This window comes from Falco rusticolus, chromosome 8, assembly GCF_015220075.1.
Source record: "Falco rusticolus isolate bFalRus1 chromosome 8, bFalRus1.pri, whole genome shotgun sequence".
Lineage (NCBI taxonomy): Eukaryota > Metazoa > Chordata > Aves > Falconiformes > Falconidae > Falco > Falco rusticolus.
Genome location: NC_051194.1, coordinates 51,776,134 through 51,793,743, shown reverse-complemented (window position 1 = coordinate 51,793,743; position 17,610 = coordinate 51,776,134). Strand labels below are relative to the sequence as shown.

The following is a 17,610-nucleotide window of genomic DNA, read 5'->3' as shown; positions in this document are numbered from 1 at the left end:
GCCAGGGAGCTGCAGCGGGAGCAGCTGCCAGGACTGAAATAGCCCTCCTGGCCTGGGCTCTGCCAGCGCTGGGTCAGGGCGCACGCTCCCTCTCGCAGGGCTTGCTGCTGGTTCCACTAGGACTCTGCTGAGGAGTGGAAGAACTTGTTCCAGCCTTCTGTGCTATTCTTACTCTGCTTTGCAGGCTGGGATGAATGACTCAGTGAATCTAAATGAGTGAAAAAAAAGATGTGGAAACAGTACAGTAAATCATTTCTCATGCCCACTGCAGCATTATTTGGATTTCTCTGTAAACTGTTTTTAGGTAGAACATACACAAATCCCTGATTGTAGCGCGTATTGCACAGGTACAGTGAAGATGATTTCTAATACATATATATATGTGTGTGTCTGTCTCTGTATGTGTCTATATCTTTATGTATTAAGTATGTTACCAAAATTCAAGCATACCAATCTGCCTCACTGCTAAAACCTAGTATTTTAATATTAGCAAATTAGCTGTTTGCTTGATGATCTTTATTTCCAAGAAGTTCTTATAAACAGCTTGTTTTGTGTGACTGGTAAACTTTCCACTTGCTAATTACATCCAGATTCTATCAGAACCTGTTAAATAATTTCTCTTTTAGTTATACTGAGATGAATCTGGCCTAATTAAATTTTAGTTAAATTTAGTCAGTAGTAGTTAATGCTGTTACAGCAGAATGCAATTATTTGATCCCAGTTGTTTTAACAGTTTCAGCTAAGAATTTAAAATCTAGTAAATATTTTTTTCCTGAATTTTTCAGTGCAAACTTAGAAATACTTTAAATGGCAAACAGAGAGACTTTCTTTGCTTTTATTGTTTCCTGTTAGAGAAGTAGTACCATTAACGAAGCTGTCAGCAAATTTAGCTTCCCTTATTTTAAGAAGTAGTGGAATAGAATATTTGTGTGCAAAACAAACCCCTAATGATTATTTTACTAATCTGTATGCAGACTATATAATGCTACTTAAAATAAAAGATATGGCCTTTGGGCACAAGAGTACGCAGTCCAAATATGACACAAAGTAGTAATTTAATTAAAAAAATGGGGAGAAGATGTGTGAACCGAGGAAGACTAGTGATACGGTAATAATATGATAACTTAATGGTTTCACCTTGAAAGTGCAAGAATACTCTCTTCTCCCTTTCCTGTGTGCAGGGCAGGGGAAAAAAAAAAGGCAGTGGGGTCCTAAGACACTTGAATAATAAGTAGTGTCATAATATATGAGACTGGTAAGCATATTCTGAGCAGAAGCGAGTTCACAGAGGAAATGTGGAGGTGTTTAAGAGGGAATGCAGTAAGAGAGATGCTGAATTGGGTCCTGCTGAGGAATGGAAGAGTTAAATGTGAAAGCAACTATTCAGATGTCAGGTACTTTGAAGCAGTCATCAAAACAAAGACCTTCATCTTGAAGCAAGTGAAGGTCTCCAAAAGGAGGCAGATATTGTCAAAGTGATATCATGGGCAACAACTTGATTTTTTGGACTGGTTTTGGAAGGGTGGGAGAGGGGTTAGTAACAAAAGAGCTGAGCTGGGGACATAATAAGGCATGCAGAGGAATAAAGAATGGGCTTTTAACACTGTGAACAGAGTTGGTGATCCAGTAACGAGGGAAGAAGATAGGCGGAAAAGTCAAAAAGCTCCGCAGTTAATTAAGATTCTCATTAAAAATTGGGGGACCAGTTGGGAAGAATGGTGAATTGTTTGCAGCACACAGGGCAGTATGTGTTACACTCTTAGTCCTTTTGTATGTCCTGTTACAGAAAGAGGCTTGCACTAGCTGAGTGAGAAAGCATCTGGCATTGCCACTAAATCCAGAATATGTCCCGAAGAATTGTGTCTGAACTGCACTGTGTGTAGCTAGTGCCCATCAAAGTAGTAGCAAAAAGTTTCTGTTTGAACTGCTGAGCATGTAAAGAAACAGATGAAAACTAAAATTTTAACTTCTAAAAAATGTTTTTATGTGGCAAGCAATGCAAAACTTTACTGAGCATATTTTTATACAAAGAACCTGAATAATCCACAGTTGTACTAACTGAAATATGAATTTTCATAGAATCTCAATCCTTTTCATGACTTTACTTTTTGCATTTGGTTAGGATTAATCGTCCATAAAATTGTTAAATATTTGTGAAAATCAGTGCAGTGTCTTAGGTAATGCTTAATTTAAGTGAATGACTGGCTACTGAGTTTTAGAGATAGTACTTACGTTTTAATGTTGCTTTACTACTAACAAGAAGAGATACAGCTTCTCTCGGGTGACAGGTTTCATGATGCATATGGTATCTTTTCTGCCAATTTCAAATCTTAAAATGTAGTTAAATTCATAGTTTTCAGACACCAGGATTTGACGTACATGTAATGATGCTGTTATATATCACTTCCAGTCTTCCTGCAATATGTTCACAGATACAATGCAAAATAAAAACCAACCAGAACACATCAATGGCTTTTTAGCCAGGCTTCTAACTGAAGTTAAGGTATTTCTGAATACTGAACTTCTTACTGTATTGGCTGACTTGTCTTCTGCATCTGATTACCAAGGGGAAAATGAAAATGTATGTGACTGTTCTGTATTAAAATGGAAATTTAAATAAGTCACTTTTCCCTTTCTGTGCTGAAGTGATGCCAGTTACAGACCTCTTCAACGCTGCTTTTTTTTGCATGCTTTTGTGTTCATGCTATTAACTTAAAACCAAAATCACTTTGGGACAATGAAGTTCAGTATAGTTACATTCTGTTGTCAAATGCTTATTATACAAGATGCTAGTGTAATCCCAGCAGCCTTTTTAGCATTGCCATATTCTGAATACTTTATTGATTTGTACAAATTTACAGTTAGTTCTTTGAACTTTACGTAGATTTTGGAGATCAGACATTTTAGTGAAACTATCAGGAAGCACTGAGGAGTAAGCCTATTGCAATATCCTTGCTTCTCCGGATAAAAGTAGACATCCTGGCTGGGTGTTTACCAGTGTTATTATAGGACAAGGTATTTGTGTCTTGATTCTTTTCCTAGATTTGCCCACCCTTCTCCACCCTTGGTTTTATTATTATTTTTAGGCTGGTTAGAATAAGCTTGTAATTAATTTACTTTTATGTTACCGACATGTGCTATCAACATAATTGCAACTAAATAGTTTGAAATAATCTAGGAATGCCACAGACAAACAGTTACTGCTTTTAGCTGAAATACATACTAACAAATGAGGATGACCTATTCAGTGGAATCTGATAGTAAATTCCTTTGTGGTAATTACCTATAGCTGTTAGTTCCAGTGCTTAATTGATAACACCGGGGCTTGCTTCACTTCTGTGAGGTGTGGGGATAGGAGATGCAGAGGTAACTGCATTCCATCAAGTTTCAGTCTAGACAGGCATGAGAGCATCATTCATCCTGTACCAAACAAGGAAGGCTAATCACCTTCTTAAAAGTGACCTTGCAGCTAAAGAATGCGGTGGGCATACAGAAGGGCAAGGCAAGAGCTCGCTGTGATCACCAGAAGCACTCATCCTAGAGGTAAAGGATGCAGTCTGGATGGCAGAATGTTGGGTTTCTTCGCTTTTCATCGGGGTGGTTGGTTTTGAAAGAAATGGTTTAATGAAACGCTGTACAGTTAATTATATTTGAAGGAAAAACTTGTTATCTAGTTGAGGTGGGAGGAATTTTGAAGTACACATTTATAGGAAACACCTCTAGAGACTTGCCTCCCTCCTTTAAGTAGCAGAGTGAGCTTTGACTTCTACAAACATTTCCAAGGATAGGGCTGTGCCTTCCCCCGCCCCCCCAAGAGTATGTGTCTACTTCTAAGGCATATCAAAATTTGAAGGTGAAGTGTGATGTAGCTACAAGCTGAGCCCAGTTTAATTATTTCTGCTGGATTTGTTAGCTTGATTTCTATGTAGACGCTACCAGAATTAGTTGGGGAGGAGTACTGAGGGGAAAAATGGCAGAGCTACTGAGGAAAGCATGGGAAGGGATTTCAAAATTTTCTTGGTGATGTGAAGACTAACAGTGAGTAGCAGATGCCCCTCAGGAGGCACAAGCAGTGAGATGCACCTTGACAGCTTGAGGGTAAATGTTAAGAACTCACGAAAAAGATATGTAAAGGAACAGGATCAGTTCAGATGGAAACTAAATAGTTTGCCACCTGCTTTGCTTTGACTGCCTGTGTGCATGCTTGTAACCTGCAGTAACTCTAAAAGCTCCTGGAAAGAATTTGTGAGTGTGCACATGCAAAGCTACTGCAGGATAAATAAATTCCTACTGACTGTAATTTCATATTTTATCTTACATGGCTTTGTGGACATCGTTCCTTCTCCCTTGTCAATTCTTCTGTTTGAGCGGGAGGTGATAATACTTCCACAGTTTAAAATCCAAGTGGAGCACTTAAGGAAGGGAAGCTGCAAATGATATATTTAGCAGAGGATGACCATAATTCTATAGTTTTATTTTCACTAGCAAAACTGGAATTACCTAAAAGCAGAGCATTAAAAACAAACATGAAATCAGTCACATAAAATCAAAAAATGCCATTATTGTGACTATCTGTCTGACCTTAATTCAGCTGCTTTGTGCATAATTGTGACAGTTTTTATGAAGTATTTTTCTCTGGGGGGTCTCTGCTTCATTTGGTGGAGAAAGGGGCAATTTAAAGTTCTTGCAGAGAGCAGACTTTTGTGGTTGCAGACCTTCCTGCTTCTCCTTTCCACTCGGATGCTGTATCTTCCAATGTGGAGATGATTCTTCTTGCATGATTCTTTCTTGATATTCTCTCTTCTTCATTTTCACTTATTCCCCTTATTTCATTTATTGTAGAAAGATGTTTTTATTTCAACTTGAACATTGCTGTTTTATGCATTTTTTTTGCCTTAATGAAAAGAAACTAGTTGTATCATGTTACTGAAAAGAGATCTTTGATAACTGCTCAGATCAACTGGGATGCATAAAGGAAGTGCAAAAGACTGAAGTTTATTCTTCCCTAAAGGAATGCTTAGCTTCCCCGGCTCTTCTGGTATGCTTTCTGAAAGTGTGGCTCTTTTTTTTTTTTTCTTTTTTACTTTTATTGTCTTGCAGAGCACAAACTCTGAGGGTCGTGACTGACAGATGACATCCTCTGTGAATGTATAATTCATTCTGGGGAGATGCAGTAGGGTGAGATTAGAGGCAGTATAGGACAGTCATTGCCTACTTAAACTTGGCTCGGTATAGCCCATGAGAGGTGGCTCATCTACTAAACTTCTTTGAAACATGCATGAGCTTGAGCAAGTAATTAAGGAAGCGATTTCAGATATATATATTTAAATAATGCTTTTGGAAGAATCATATGAAGCTTTGGTTGGGATTTGGGGAGGGGGGCGGTTAGGGTAAAATTGTGTGAAGGTCTGTTCCAGTCCTTGGGTGATATACAGGTTCCATGCCACAGATTTCCAAACTGTTTCTCCTATAGTGCATTTTTATTAGAGGGTTCCAGGACACTTGAAAGGCAAGCCGCTAATACATTTTTTCACTACATGTAGAAGAAAACCGAAATTATTCTTAGTGTTGTCAACTACTGTATGGAGGGAGAGGGAGGGTGTGACAGTTAAAGAAGAAAGTCATCATGCTCTCTTGGAGATCTGTATCTACTCATTAGTGTGATAGTGAATACCTTTCCTTATAGTTCTGCTAGAACCGTTTTGAATTCTCATCTTTGTGTTTAAAGTTGTATTGTGCAAGACTGATGAGATCAGGCTTTGGAAGTTTGTTTAGAACTGCTGTAGCCTTTGCTTGCTCTGCCCTTCCTATCCTTCCGGTTTTTATTCGCCAAATGTATACAAATGTGAATACAAAGATTGTCCTCATCTCAAATGTCTCCGTTTGAGGAAAAAGACAGAGTTCCTCTCTCCTGTCCTGTACCTGACGTATAGTAGCATTTATCCGGTTCTGTTAAGGACCACACAAGACTTGTTTTAGCATGGGATTAATAAACCTCTCGTAGCTTTAAAATAAACGGAATGAAACTAGAGTCAGAGTTAACTAGGTCTTTAGCAATGATCCTTCTAGAGAGAAGCTCTTAAATTCCTCTTTAATGATCCACCAAATGTTTGCTTTTGGTCATCAGGAGCTGACAAATCAAAAAGTGCTGTCTGTCCCTACAGGTTCCCGTGCTGGAGTTAAATTGTCTCAAAGTGCAAAGGATGACACCAAGTAGCAAAGCTTAAGCAGCACAATCAAAATACATTTGTGAGAGCGCTGCATACCCTTTGCACTTGGTAGTGGGAGCACCAGCAGCCTTAAACACGAGCAGCTTAAATTCTGGATCCCCGGACTGGCCTGCTGGTTCATGTTCAGGGCCTTACCCAATGCAGGCTTGCTATTTCTGTGTGGAACAGAAATAGATGCTTTCAAAGGTAAAGTTGCCTCCTGCCCTTCAGGGCAGAAGTTGGTTTGGAAGCAGTTTTCGGCTTTTGCTTTGAACCTGTGACAGTATTGAAGACAGTGCATTGTTGCAAGCCCTGATACTCCATAAAAGTAGCTGAGGGAAAAGCAGCCATAACTACTATTTCCTATGTAAGATGAAGAAAGGAAATGGGAGCCTCCCTCAAGCACAGCCACTAAGCAAAATAGTTAAAAATAGCTGGTTTTCCCCTCTAAGCAATTGTCTAAGTTGCCATAAATGTTGTTGTTTCTTGGGAGCTGGAGACAAGTCTCATTCCCTGGATTTTCTGTTCTGGGACACCAGTTGTGTTTTGAGAACTTGTGCTGTGCACCACTGATTATTGCAGTACAGATGTTTAAAAGAAGAAAAAAAAAAAAAAAAAAAGGCAGTGAGGCCTAACAGTGATTGTAATGAGGAAAAGCATCAGAGTACTTACTGACTATACAGACAAAGGCTGGAAGGAGGACTATAGTGAGATGAAGTATCTCCCTGTTGCTTTGCCTGCCACCAGGAAAGAGGAACAGATCTCTGGTTTGCTGGCTCCTGGTCCATTGCCGTCCACTTCACCTCATTGGGTTTCTTTCATTACAATCCCAAACTGATGTTTTTTTTGAGACATCTCGTAAATGAAAGCTGGTTGTGAAAGCATTGTACTTATTGAAAGTACACCTGCAGAGAAAAGTTGTGAAAAATGGTGTTTTTATTGCAAAGCATAGAGATACCAATTTTTAAATGAAAAAACATTTTAATTTGAAATACATTTTGGAGTGTCATACCTTGCATTTTACCTTACTGCTGTTTGGATTCTGCTTAGTTAAACTGAATTTTTTTATAATAATTTCTAACGTCTCAATTTCTTTGACTTGCTACCCCAAGCAGGCCACAGGTTCCAAATATCTGTTGTTTTGTATCATCCACTCATCATCTTTGTCTGACTGAGCTGTTCCTGTGCAGTTTAATGAACAGCTAAGACAGCTGAACAGATGACTAAATAGCTTTTTTTGGTAGTGTATACGATTGCCCAACTACGTGAATATATTTCAATGATTCAGCAAAAATGTGGTGCTTATTTGGTAGGCACATGGTGGAAGTTCCTTATTTTAGATGAAAGTGAATGTCTAATCTTAAACTGTATCTGTATCTAAATTAGCAAATCCAAGTGTCTGTACTTCAATATGCTTTCACTGTCTTTCTAGAAGCAGCGGTAAACTGAAACATTCCCTATGTGACCTTTCTTTTCCCTTTCCTTTTGAAATTATCCTCGTTTTTTTACTGCAAGAAGAAACAAAGTATAAGGACATGGGCATATTGCTGAAATTTCATTACTCTTATTTCTTTCTATCATCTTTGTGTATTTCCTTTGTTTTTTCACTTTTTTTTTTCTTTCTTCTGTCAGATGTTCCCTAAGTGTTTCTTCTGCTTGTGTAGAGAGAAAAGTGGTAACGTGAGCCTTAGCATTATCCAGTTATGTTGCTGGAATGTTTTTGTTTCTAATACTAGTATATGTAACATTACTCTGAGCCCTGCCTTCCCTATAGATTTTAAGAAACTCCTAGACATAAAGGACATTTAAATGAGCATGCAAAACCCTAAGAGTGTTTTCTGTTAACCTTTTCTGAAGCTATTCATTTTTCACATCTCAGGTAGTGTGAGAGAATCCAGTGGACTAGCATATGTAAGTTCCAAAAAGTAGGATGTAGTGTTAAATTCCTGAATTAAAATATGCTAGTTGCCAAGCCTTACACTGCTGCCATATTAAAATCATTATGAATGGACCACAGACACAAACTGTAGTTTCTCTACTGTGGGAGAAACATGCTAACTAGGTGCAGATTTCAAACTGTATTAATGAAAAAATACAGTAGAATTAAAAGTATCAGAATCTGTTCTGGTACATATAGATGAAATAGAGTAGTAGATGAAAATAGAAGAATGTATGCTATAATATTGGCTCACTGATGAAAAGATAGGACATCTGTAACAGAAATAGTTATTTCATTAATTTGCTTCTTGGAAGCACAAGAAATGCTGGTGAGGTGGTAGAATGCTGATAACGTAATTTGAGATAATTTTTTTTTTTTGCTTCCTAATTTTCCTCTGTGGCTGAATGGCTGAAGCTGTAGGCACTAGACTGGTGTGAAGAATGGATCCTCCTCACCAGAGCTATGTAATGAAGGCCTCTTTAAGTGTGTGGGGAAACAAAATCAAATTTCAGTTAGCCACAGGTCAGGGTTGGAAGGGACCGCTGGAGATGGTGTAGTCCAACTCCTGCTAAAGCAGGTTCACCTACAGCAGGTTGCACGTAGGCCACTGGATAATTGTTGTATCCCCAGTTCTGTCCAAATTATTTCATCCTATGGGCTAAGAAGTTATTTTAGTTTCAATTTGGAAATTGTTGCTTGTCTTGTTGGGCGTTTGTTTGGTTCTATAAATGCTAGAAACTTTAAAGTCCACGTATGTTTGCAAAGACTTTCTCCCTTGAAGTGTTGCACCTTGTTCTGTAATGCTGATTCTTGTTATACCACATTTCAGATCTTATCAGTATCTTTGGATGAAGTAGGGGAGCATTTAATGATGGTCTTAAAATTCTGAGATTTAACTCCAATGGTTACCACAAAAGAGACTACAAAGAGTGCTAAGAAGAGAGGAAAGACTGAAAAATCAGCCTTACAGGCTGTGTTGCATCCAGATATACCCTAGTGAGAACTGTCTGCAATAAGGATATGGAAGCAATTAATTAAAAAAAAAACAAAACCAAACACCAAAAAAGCAGAGAAAACCCCCAACCAACCCCAAAGTCAAAACTTTGTATATTGAAAACAAGCTGTCATTAAAAAACCCTCTTGCTGTATGCTTTGAACCTAGCAATTTATTTCCTACTCTTTTTTGCTACAATAGTATTTTTTTTCCCAGAGCACAACATTGTGACCAAAATCACGGAATAAATGCCAGCTATCTAGAGGATGAGAAAAGAAAAAAAAAACCAAAGAAAAGGTGGTGGGGGAGGGGGAATAGCTGCTTCTACCAAGCAGAGTTGCTCTTTATTGGAGGCTACAAGCATTTCCCATCTCTCTTCTGTTTCAGTTTCCTCGTCTCCCTGGCTTTTGATCTTTTCACTTGGTTTTGACCTCCTTTGCTTTGTCTGCTCCTCTGAGCCAGCAGCACCACTGCTGCTTTCTCTGCTGGCCTGTGTTCTGTCTTCTCTCTGCTTTTCACATATTAGCACTTAGTATTTTGGTTTCTTCCTATTTTGTCTGCTTCCCTGGCAAGAGCAAGGAGCTCAGGAGAGAGTCATGCTTTTAGTTCCAGTTGTACCAGAGCAGGTACTTGGCTGCTGGGGGAGGAATGGAAGGTAATATCACCTCAGACTGTTCATAAAGCAGCTGAGCACATTTTTACCTGCCTATGGAAGCAGCATGTGAAACAATCCTACGTCCTGGAGAGACTGTAGAGCACGTTCAGCACTGCTGGTCTGTGAAAAATTGAGTTTCCAAACTAACAGCCTCTTCTGAAGTTTTTCAGAGGCCTATAATTTTGGTACTTTGTCAAGAAAATGAGCAATCCACCCTCTATTCCCTTTCCACTTCCCCAAAAGAAAAAAAGAGCTAGCCACAAACCAACCGAAAGCCACACCCTTGGTATGAGGCAGCCCATCTGCCACATCTTAAATTCAGCTTCTTCCAGTTTTAGAATTTGTCAACAGAATACTTTCAAAAAGTATTTTAATAGGGACTTCACAAGCTATTTTTTCTAGTCTTACTCTCAGGCTCGACAGCATCATTTTAACAGAATCTGGTTTTCACTTCTAAGTAAAATAGTAGAAAAACACTTGCCATATGAAATCTGTGACCACACCGATAGTTTGGCAAATGTCTTAAGCAACTGAAAATAGAGTTCTTCTAAGATGTGTCAGATTCTTAATTACAGGCAGAGTTCCAGGCTTGGTTATAATAAATGTAATTATTCCCTCCCCTCTCAATTTAAATTAAAAGTAAGTAAATACGAATAATGTCAACCCAACTGTCCCCCAATGCTGTCCTTAATTTGCTAACATTGAAAAGATGGTTAGCAATGCAATTTGTTTAAAGAGGTCCTAAAACTTGAATTTCAGGTTATGTATATGACCGTGCTGAGCTGAAATGCTACTAAGATAAACTAGAACAGGAATAATTGTGGTGGTGGTCAGTTTAACAAAACCAAATCATGATAAAAAGCCAATGACAAATCACACTTAGTGTGTAAATGCAAGTATTTATAACCTATTTGACCTGAATTGCCATCAGGTCTTCCGCTGTTACAAGTTTGATGAGAACTTCCCTTCTGCTTGAATATTTGTTTTGTAACATTATTTACAAAATACACATTATTTACAGGTAAATACAGTACCCAGTAAAATAATTTCATGGAGTTTGCAGGGAGAAATCTGTAACTCCTTGCAAAAGTTTTTTTAAGATAAGCAAGCCCTCTGTTATCTAACGACGGGGAATTCACAGCACTGCTATTGTGCAGCTTGTCCCCACTCCTGATGCTTCTCAAAGAAGTTGTGAGCTGTGGAGGACAGTACTGTTGTGATTGCTCCGTCTTGCTTTCTGCTCTGTAAGCAGAAGGACTTATATTCGGGTGAGACGTGTCTTCATGCAAAGCATAAACTTCTTCAGAGCTGCACGTGCTCAGGGTTTGTTATTTGAAAGCATGACTGTAAAAACCCTTACATCCCTGTGGAGAGCGATCCCCCTCTCTGGACTGCCCCAGTGACACAAACTATGTGTCTGACAACTAGTATTACATTTGAAAGATTGTTCTAAAGGCCTTTACGGGTGAAGTAAAAACATTTGTTGTCATTCCTGTTGTGAAGACAATGGTACAGTTTTTAAAGGCTTATGCCGATGAAGATGAGCACCTGTCTGGTGTGGATGGGGTACCTCCTTGCCCCCTCCATGTTTTTAAGAGCTTGCATCAGGCAGTTCAGTTTTCCAAGGGAGCCAGCAAGAGGTTTGATGTTTCTTAATTGGCTTGAGACTGTTTTCTCTGGGCATGAATCTTAAAAAGATCATGAGACATTGGCTGAAAGACAGGGGAGGAATCAGTGTAGAGTACTCCCTCCCCTTACGTTATCAGCGTACTCCATTTGAAGCTTAGGTGGTTGTGTTGAAGTACTTACCCTTCTTGCAGGGAAGTTTCATCCCCATCTTGTTGAAACACATTTGGTGGTTCCCACAGCAAGTGGAGACCTGTGCCAGGTCTGCCAGATGTTGCCTCAGGGCTACTGATAGGGCTTTGGCTGTCGGCAGCGTTCTGGTAAGTGGACATTTTGGCACTCGGTGTTTTGAATTTCCTGATGCTGCAGTTCCAGTCACTGCTTATGACGAAATCATGTAACCAGTAAATTATTTACAGAGGCAGGGCTAGATTGGCAGAGGTGCCCTCATTGTGAAGTGAAAGCTCGCTAAAGGAATGAAACAATAGAGCAGAATAGGAGCAGGATTTAAAGGAAGTAAAGGTTTTGTGGCAGCCAGCCAGAAGGCCAGATAAGGTTGTCTGAAGTACTGGCTGGGTTTGTGTTCATAATCTGATACTGCAGCCCTGGAAGCTTGCAGAGCTTTCTGGTTTTGTCTGTAAGGTGACTAAAATGTGTGATAATCGTGGCATCTTCTACTTATAACAATTACTACTAATAATTGCTTATCAAGAACTTGGAAGAGATTCACAGATCCTCTTCTCAAGTATTGTTAGCAAGGCTGGGGAGGCCAGGTCACTTCAGTTCAAGTCAAGCTCGTTTAGAACTGAGTATGCTGACCCCTCGGTATGGCTGAAATACGGTATTTAAAACGACAGCAACAAAACTATAGTCCTCCCTTTCTACCTCCAGACCTTCTCCCACACTCCCCACACATCTCTGGCAAAAACCTGACTGAGAACAGACTTGTTCTAGAAAGTTCTGTTGTGAGTCTTACCCATGGATTACATAGGCCTCCCAGGTCCCTGTTCCTCATCTGAACAGAACACAGGGCATGGGTATAAGGGAGGAATTCAGCAGAAAGAAACTGTATCTTAAGGGAAATTTCAGAAGAATCTGAATTTAAGTTTCTTGTGTGTTCCTGCTGCTTTCAAATACTCAGTTGCTACAAACGTCAATTTATTATCTGGTATTATCCTTACTGGCTTTAGGTTATGTTAGTACATCTTTAAAAAACAGTCTGTAGAAGTTTTTAGGTGTGCAATTGAAGTTAACTTCAAATATTTAACAGTATTTGTTACTATAACTTACTTGCCTATTTTTACAGGGTTTACGGTGGTTATGGGTATGATCTAATTTCAAAAGTTCTGAGAAGCTGAGAGAAATGAGTGTTGTACCCAGATTCCTGCCCCCTCCCCCCCGCCACAAATGGCTATTGAAGCATGCAAAGTCTTCTGGATGTCTCTAAATATTGTTTGTAAACAATAATAGATATCTTGCCTTTTTTCCTAATCCTTCATGTTTTACTGGGATTTCATTAAAAACAAGCCATTATCCCACAGAAGGACAGTTGGTTTCTGAGCTAATATATACCACTGAAAGAAACAATGTTAATTTTTTCTGACTTGGCATGGCTTATGTTTTAGGTGAAAATCTAGGTAGTCAGTTATTGAACAATTCTGTGTAACTTACCCTTTCATGAATGAGTTACCTATCTTTGTCATTCTTAACAGCCGCAACTGAGCAGTGTTCATTGAATATATACAAAATTAGCGCAGAGCTAGAAAATACTTTAAATCTTTTCAGCTACAGGTAGTCATCTAATGGGACAATCTCTGCATTTCAGTGGTTGAGAAATGTAATCTGTTTCTGATGCTTTTGTAGCAGGCAGGGCAAAGTGAAAACTTCAGGACTGGTATGTAAGCTAGGCAGCTATCTGGAAGCAAATGTTAATTTTCATTAATTTGATGCAGAATGGTGCTTGCCAGGGTCAGCGCTAGCATTGTGATTTGCAAATGGTGTTACACTATCACTATTCGTACCGTTTTTGTTTTAGGAAGCAGTTTGTGTTGGTAGAACAGATTTGTTGTTTCCTTGAAAATAAAGTAGCTCATGACAGTCTGTGATTCTATTCTAGAAGCTTTAATACACAATTTGAGCTGTACTTTTAGGTAGATCAGTTTTATCCAGAAATATATTTCTCTCTTCCTTCTCCCCTCCTCTCTCCCCTCCCCCCCTTTTTTTTTTTTTTTCATTTTAGGGCACGGAGAAGTAATTTCCCTGTGGAGATGGTAGTTAATGTGGTTTTAAAGATGCCATATAAATATGTAACTGCAAATACATAATTGAATTTTTGCACAGGGTTGCTTTTTAGGAGATACCTGCAAGTAACGATAGCTAAGGTTTGGCCAGTAGGTGCCCTTTGAGGTAGGGAGAGGCAGAAGAGTGTTTACAGTTCTTTTCTTACTTGTCCCCAGTTACTTGTCGCATTCTGGCCAGGGTCTTCAGGAATCAGGCAGGAGACTGCAGTGCTTGGAGCTGATGATTTAGTTAGCCTTCTATGGCAGCAATCCATTAGGAGATCTCTCTTCCAGCTTCTCTTCTGTCCTGCTCCTAGCTATGTGTTCCTCCTCTCCCTTGTACTTACTTGGAACTCATCATTAAGCATCTTTAAGTCACTTGGCAGAAATTGTAGTATGTTTGTGGGGCTACTGACATAGTTTTCTACCAGACTGATGAATTAGAGCAGCTCAGGTGGGGTCCTACAGTGGGTTGGCTCCAGCACTTCTTAAATAGTGGGAGCGTGGAATGCTTTTCTACTATGCCTTGAAATTTTCAATGTTACTGCTGATCATTCTGAGAAGGAAATTTTGCTCTGCCTGCTCATTGTATTTATTCAGGAACTTCAGGGCTGTTAGATGTTGAAACAGTATCTGCGTATGTACATAGATTCTGCAAGTGCCTAGGTTCCTTAATAACACAAATTTATACCATATTTTAAATGTAAAGAACCTGCAACAATTCCCTCTGCTGCAGAATGTGCTGTATTTCTTCTTTCATGTCCTTGAACCAAAGTTTCATAGCTGGCTATGTAAACTCACCTCTTGAAATATGCATCAGACTGATGGACATAATTTATGTCCATTTGTAAAACATGAGTCTTTTGGGTGTGAGATGAATGATAGTAATAACATAGAATATTATAATGTTATAACTGAACACTTCAGATAAACTTATTGTAGAATTTTGTAGAACGGTTTAGTATTTGTAATGTGCAAAATGGCTTACAAAGTGTAAGCAGATAAAAAAATGCTTAGTAATGTAAGATCTAGGTGATTAACAAGCAGTTAAGTTCATAAGATACAAATTTTTAAGACTTGCAGAAAAAAGTGCATCAATTGCAGTGTGTTTTTCCTGTAAATCTTCAAATCTGAATTTTCTCCATCTACAGATATTTCAACTTCAAAGGCAGATGAATTTATTTGCCTGCTTATTTTTTCACATTTTAGTGTAACTTTATGTTAAGGAGATTGAAAAGATGTTTTGAGTGATCTTTTATCTTTCATTATTGTCGAAGTTAATTCTCACAAAACTAATTTAAGGTAATTTTTATTGTGATCCAGTGCAATTGTCTTGCTTTGTAATCTGTCTTTATATATCAGGTCCATTTGACACTCCCTCTTCTCAGTGCCTTTACCTTATCTTAGAGAAGACCAGAGATGTTTGCATTGGACTGTAGCACAAGTAGTCTTGAATTTTATGGATGCTTGTGTGTAAGGTAAAGGCAAGTCTGATTATTGGCAACACTTGAAATTCCAAAGTCCACTGGTATTTGTCCAGGTCATTAGGAGTGAAATTACTCAGGGTCAGCACAAAGAAGGAAGTAACAGATTTACTGCTAAGAAATGGCTCGGAAATGTCTGTGTGAAGTAATTACACGCAGGAAGCTGTATGGGAATAGGAAGTCCGAAAAGGCCCAAACTGGTGACTTAAAAGATTTGGGGAGAATCCAGGCACCTGTGACTAGCAGGTCCGTCACCGATTTTTCTCTTCAGCTTGAGTGGTGGTTGTGTAACAATCCGGATCTGGTTTTGGGTATTTTGGTGTGGGTTTGGGTTGTGGGTTTTTTGTGTCCCCACAAATTTTTGTGTTCAAACACATAATTATGGTAAATTTCTCTACTTTATCCTTGGCTTCTAGGGGTTTCTAGAGGCTTGTCAGAGAGGAGTGTGAAATGGTTTTAAGGAAGGAAATAAAATTGCTAGTAAATAATCCAATTAAATTTTAATGCAGAGTGTGTATGGGCGTCTTAATTTCTCTGGGACAGCTTCTATCATCCATAGTTACTGAAATAATGAATGTTTTCTTTATAGTTTATTTAAAGGGATCTTCAGAGAACCTCTTTGCATATTCTATCAAAATTATGCAAATAGACTATCAACAAGTCCATTCACTGAGCTATCAAAAATGTATTAAAGCACTTCAAAAGAATTGAGCCAAGTGAAGATTTCCTGTTCTGAGGTGGTATCAGTAGCAGCAGATTCTTCCTATTTCTCATTTCTTTAAGAGGAAATTTGGAATTTCTTAATCTACTAGTAGACGTACATGGTACTAGGTTGCTGTGAAATAGGTGATGTTGCCTTTTGGCTCCAGAGAGGTCAAAGAATGAAGCACTGTGGAATTTACTCTGCGAAGGTTTAGTAGTTTACTCTTCTTTGTACAATTCTATACTGTCATTACTCAATATAGGACAAGGTTACAATGTAAACTTCTGTAAAATTCCCATAAAACTCCTGTGACAATCAAGTCAATGATTTTAGAATAATTTCCCCATGAAAAAAATTCTTGGCTTTAATTCTTGGAAGCATGGATGGTGTCACACAGTGGGATACTGAAGCAACCAGCTGACAATGACAATTCACTCTAACTCCTCCAGTCAGTGTTTGGTGACGGTGTCTGTATCAGTGGTCTGACCATTGATTCCAAAGCATTGGTTTCTTTGCATTTGTAGAATTGTTAACGTGTTTGATTTGCTTTTGAAGGAAGCAGTGAAGCCTAGGGTGCAGTTCTGTGGCAGCTGAAGTTGATCTAAGCCTTGACCTGCCAAGGGTGGCCACCTTTCTTGACTTCCACCTGCCCCTCGTGTGCCCTGCTAGCCAGCTGGCCTTGCCCTCTCTCCCCAGCCCTGCCGCAGCAGTGCTTCAGTACGCAGCGAGACCCTTCCCAGAGCTGGCTTTTCAACAGAGCTGGCCTCCCCCGCTCCCCTGGTTTGTTTTTTACCCAGATTGTCTCTCCGAGTTGGTTCACTGTGCAATTTCGTGAGCGTCAGCTCTGGCTCAAGAGAAGCAGCAGTAAGTAGGGGAGGGGGAAAGGCAAAGTGGTGCTAATCCCGCTTCGCTTTAAGAGGCAGCGTAATGGCCCCAGGAGAGGGAGAGAGAAATATTCCTGGATTACTGAATAACAGGGTTGTCTGGAGTTACTGAGCAGCTGATTAGAAAAAAATCTTTGTCTAACCACAAATGGTCCATGGAGCTCAAGAGAGTTGGTAGTTCACAACTGATGTGTAAAAAGCATATTAAACAACTTAAAACTGCATTGCCTCAATTGAAAGCTTGGCTTAAGCGTTGATGTTTTGGGAACGTCTTGTCTAAAGACAGAGATATTTATTTTTTTCATCCTCTATTCCCATTGGTAGCTTCCTTGATTTATAGGAGAAGGATGTTTAGGGCTTGATTATATTGTGCTTTTTAGGGACCTTTGGGGTAAACCTTTACTGAAGGAAAAAGGAACTGAATAGGTTTGAGCGGGTTGTGTGTGATACATTGACTTGCATTATCTTTTGAATTTCTGCAGTGGTTTGGGTTTTTTTGTGTTTCTTTTTTTCCTTTAACTCTGTTTCAGTCACTGGGTAAATAGCAAGTGGTGTGAATGCGTAAGTGTTGGGGGGGTTTTCTTTTTTTTTGTTTGTTTGTTTTGTTTTGCTTTATTTTAAAGGACCCATTTCTACTTGAAGCATTGCTTTGTGGTGCTTCCCAGCCCTTCTCTTTTGTTTCATGTGGGCCTCCCTAGAATGCTTAAATATGCTAATCCCTGACAGCAGGAGGGTAAAGGCTTTTTAAACTTTTTGGTTTTGTGAGCCTTCGGTTACTTAAGATAGTAAGAAAATGTAAATAATAATGATATGTAAATGAAGTGCATAATTATTTGT

The 17,610-nt window shown here is 39.0% G+C and overlaps 1 protein-coding gene and 1 long non-coding RNA gene across 5 annotated transcripts in view; one reads left to right on the top strand and one right to left on the bottom strand.

Annotated features, from left to right (window-relative positions):
* Nucleotides 1-17,610, top strand: part of BMPR2 (bone morphogenetic protein receptor type 2) — a 109,649-nt gene that overhangs the window by 7,320 nt on the left and 84,719 nt on the right. The gene's annotated exons all lie outside the window — the stretch shown is intronic.
* Nucleotides 8,515-11,788, bottom strand: LOC119152141. The gene is made up of 2 exons (XR_005105692.1): nt 11,607-11,788; nt 8,515-11,509 (listed from the first exon to the last, which is right to left on the bottom strand). It is a non-coding gene; the product is annotated as an uncharacterized LOC119152141 (long non-coding RNA).